Genomic DNA, 4,736 nt, shown 5'->3' on the forward strand with positions numbered 1-4,736 from the left:
TTAGGCTTTATTGCTTTAAAATAATCATAATATATCAGAAAATGAGGCTCTTGATGGGCTGAAATAGAAGTTGATTTTAATAAAAGAAGCAAGTCATACAGTCCTAAATGTGTTTTGGCCCCCTCTAGGATGTTAGACACAGGCTTGAGGGGCAGCACCATAAAAAGAACACCACACAATAATAATGTCTTCAAAGTGTTTAATAAAACAAAGTTCTGACAGATGTCTATGATTACCATTTACACAAATTAGTTGAATAATAATCTTCTCCGTTAAGCCTATGAAGAGCTCCCTTGAGCTTAGCATGGATGTAACCTTCTCCTCTTCAAGCACATACACATTATGCTGAAGCCTTGCAATGTTCTTAGCATTCTGAGAGATGAGGTCCTCTTTAATTTTGACCATGTCCACATAACATATGGACTCTGACTTCTGTTTCTGGAGTTTTTCTTTCTCTCTCTGCAACTCCAACGCCAGATCCTCAGCACTTTGCTTTTCAATCTGAAGTTTAGAGCTCAAAGATTTTTCATTGGCCAAGCTTTTTTCCAGAGCCTCTGACTTCTCATATAGTTCAAGTTCAAGCTCAGCAATGTGTTTGGATGCTTTGGAGAACTGAGCTCTTTCCCTGTTAATGACATCCTTGAGTTTAATTTGATCATTGCGTTCTTCAATCTGCTTCTCCAGAGCAAATCAAGCCGGACCAACTCAAACTCACGTTGCAGCCTGATGTTCTGGATTTTCAGGCCCTCGTGGAAGATCTCAAGGGTTTGCATTTAATTCATGTTTTCTTGATTGAGCTTCTGCTGCTTTTTCAAGTTCAAGTTTTCATTCAAGGTTGTTTCAAGACATAATTTCAATTCTTGATTTTTCAATGTCACTTCAGCAAGTTTTTGCTCTGCTGTATCAGTATTTGATAGCTCCTTCTTAGCATCATTTTCAAGTTTTTCAATGACTGTGTCTTTACTGCTGATGACCCCCTCATGACTCTGTAAAGCCAACTCAAGCTTCTCTTCCAGCATCTTTTTCTCAGCAGATTTCAGTTTCTTGTTCGTTTGTTCGTGTTCCAGCTTAGAAGTCAGCTTTTTGTTTAGTTTTTCGAGCGATGAAACAGCATTGCATTTGGTATTGTTGTCCACTTGGAGACCACAATTTTGCAGAGAAAGTCTTTCTATCTCTTTCTCTAAATGATTATTCTCCTTCTGCTGTTGGGCAAGGTGCTCCTTCAGAGTCTTATTTTCAGTTGAATTGACTTCAGAACGTTCAACCACTGCTTTGAGACGGCTCATCACTGCTCGTTCATTGGTCAGGCTTTTCTCAAGAGCTTCGGTCTTCTTGGAGAGCTTATCTTCTAGCATTACTTTGACGTCTACCAGGTCATGGCAGGTTTGTACCTTCACATGGAGCTCTGCAGTCAAGCTCTCTACTTTGTTCTGGAGTGATAACTCAGCACTATTCTTGGCAGCAGTCATTTTGGAGAGCTTATCTTCTAGCATGAATCTGATGTCTTCCAGGTCATGGCAGGTTTGTTCCTTCACATAAAGCTTTGCAGTCAATCTCTCTACTTTGTTCTGGAGTGGCTGGGATCTCGCTTTGTAGTGTCTTTCCGTGCCGTATCCGTCTTGCAGGGTGTAGTGGTCCATCTCCTCTTTTGCTGCAGCAAAATGCTGGCCTTTTCTCCTGGTAGTCTTGGGGGCGGTATTCACGGTGTGTTGATCCTGGGAGCCCCATCGCTTTTGTGTGTGGGAAGGGCACAGTGGTGGGGACACTGGCATCCACGCCAGGGTTGATGCAGTGTTGCGTGGCCCCTCGAGATGGTGTCTGTGGAAAGGTGGCACCTGCTGTCCTGGTACTCATGCTATCTCGTGGGCGACGAGCCCCGGGCTGCTGTTCTTGTGCCGTCTGGGGCTGTGTGGTCCCGCTGGATAGTGGCTGGTTTGCTGGTTGTGGGCGGGCACTCTCTGGGGGGCCTTGCCTGGCAGCTTGCTCAATGGGGTTCCCAGTGCTGGTGGGGTGCGTTGGGTCATCGGGTGTGTATGTGGGGGCGGTTTCCGCTTCTTGGCCTGGGGTCTCTAGGGCATCTGCTCTGTCGTGAGCATCCTTGGCTTCCACTGAAACACCCGGCCAGGCCGGTCCTTTGGGCCCAGGGTGGTGTCTGTGTCCTCAATAGCGGTTCTAGCAGTCACATGTTTGCGAGTGCACTGGCACACCTAAGGCTTTGGGATAAGCTGGTATTGGTCTTACCTTTAGATATGATGATTTAAACTAACTTTTCTAGGTCTAAGCACTCACCCTCTCCCTCATTTCACGGCCACCATCATTATACTTAAGCCTTGTGTTGCGTCACCCTCTTTTTGTCAATGTACTAAATCAATAAATTACACCCCACAACACAATATGCACATTAGTAGCATCACATTACACTTTAACCACTCCTTTCATTGTCCCACCCTAACTCCCTGTCCCCTGTCAATTTTCCCGCCACCCAGGTGTGTAACAGTGCCCTCTCTTTTTATGTCTTCACTTTAGTAAAATGATGTTCACAGTTAAGCAACAAAATAAATGTACTTATTTAGTTGCAATAATAAAACATGCATAGCTGTTGTAAAAAGATTGCATTAGATGTAGTGTTGACTTTTGAGAGCATGTGCAGACAAGGTGAAAAAAAGAGCATCCATGGAAATGTCGTTTAAAAACAAACCAAAAAAAGCTAAAATTAAAGCAGTGCAGTGAATGTTTAAGTGCAAGAGTGCCAAAGTGTCTACGTTATCCAATCATACAAAGCTACAGTAAGGAAGATACAGTCTTCATTATAATAATACATGTGCTTCAACATACAGCAAAAAAAATGTGTCCTAATTTAATAAATATCCTTATTTTCCCCCCATGTTTTACCTTATGCTTGTGGTGCAGTTTTGGTAAAAGCTCCAAAACTAAACTGTCAGTAACGTCCACAAACACAATGGCCACTGTTTTTTTTTTTTTTCCCTCTTGTCTGCACATGCTGTCAAAGGTCAACACTACAAGAAGTGCAATCATTATGAGACAGCAATGCATGTTTTGTTAGTGCAATAAAATGCATTGATTTATTTTATTGCTTAATTGTGAACATCGCTAGCCCTCCCTAAGGAAGGGTAAGAAATCTTTTATTATAGGGAGGATATAAAAAGGGAGAGCAGTGTTACAACTAAGTGGAGGGGGAGGGGGAGGGGAAAGGGAGCAGGGAGGAGAAAGTCAAGGGAGGAAATGGAAAGGGTGAGGAAGAATAGATTTTTTTTACAGTGAGGGTGAGATGTGAAGTTGTATAATATATTGTGCTTATTATGTTGTGTAATCAAGCCAGTATAGTAACAAGTGAGAAGCTTAGCTATAATGGTGGTGGCTGTGGACAGGGGGAATGAGTGAGTGGTAGTATCTAAAGCAGGTATTTGGGTATTTGGGATTAACGTATCTAAAGTTAAGCCCAATATGAGTTTTGTCCCACATCCCAAGGCGTGTCAGTGCATCGTATACCAGTATATGTGCAAAGAAAACCGCTACCGTAAACCCAAGAACTGCCCCGGGCCCGCAGATGCAGCCAGGCCAGCAGAAAGAGTGCGGGCCAGGGAGCCCCAGGCCACCCCCCCACGGCCGAGCAACCCCCCAGACACCCCCAATATCCCAGGCTGAGAAGCAGCCACCGTCCCCCACCCACACATCCGAGGAAGCCCCAAGCAGCCGAGCACCCAGCGCATCCCGCCACCAACCCCAACCCCCAACCCCAAGACCCCCGCCAGGACCGGCCCAGCCAACCGGCCAGGCCCACCGGGTCCCAAGGGCACCACTACAGGACAGGGAACCCCCAAGGGCGAGCCCCCCGGGCCAAACCCCCGTGGGGGGCGCCCCCCCACCCCAGCCCATGAACAGGCCACAACCCAGCAAGATCGCACAGCCCCAGATGGTGCAAGAACAGCAGCCCAGGCCCCGCCCCCCACCAGACAGCGCAAGCCACGGAGCAATGCACCCCCCGGCGCAACGCCGACCGGCGGCCGCCACTGCAAGAGCGAGGCACCCCAACAGCACACAACCGATGCGGAGCAGCAGCCCCGCGCCAAAGGCGCAGAATCCACCCACCTGCCAGCCCGCAGATAGCAGGACAGACCCACCAAGCGGCTGATACCGACCTCAACCACCGAAATAGCAAGAGCCGCCCCCCAGCAAAGAGCACCATCCCGGAGCGCTTAGCAACCCCGCCCTAACCCCGGCGCAAAGGACAGCACCCCCCAGCGCGGCCACCCCCCACCCCGGCGCGGCAGGCCACCCCAGACCCACACGCCGCGAGGCGCGCCCCCAAGGCAACCAGGAGACAAGACAAGCACCAAGCCCCACCTGTAGGGAAGGGGCACCTCCACGTCCCACCAGGCCGGCACCGCCCGGAGAGACCCCGTCCAACCAGGCTGAGATTACTACATATTTCAATAGCAAGTAAAGTTACCTGACTGTATGCAATGTTTTTGACAAAGTATGTTAACTTAACCCATATTAATAACCCATGCTAGTATAACACAGGGCAACACGCCACAATGAACGTTCGGTAACACTTAACTACATAAAGCTGACATGATGCTATCATCAAGGCCGGCCCGTGGCATAGGCAGTACAGGTAAATATGCTAGGGGCGCCGGCCATTATAGGGGGCGCAAAAAATAAAATAAATTAAAAAATCAAAACACTGATATTATTAGCATACTAAACTTGAT

This window comes from Gouania willdenowi, chromosome 10 (genome assembly GCF_900634775.1).
Source record: "Gouania willdenowi chromosome 10, fGouWil2.1, whole genome shotgun sequence".
In the NCBI taxonomy this organism is placed as follows: Eukaryota; Metazoa; Chordata; class Actinopteri; order Blenniiformes; family Gobiesocidae; genus Gouania; species Gouania willdenowi.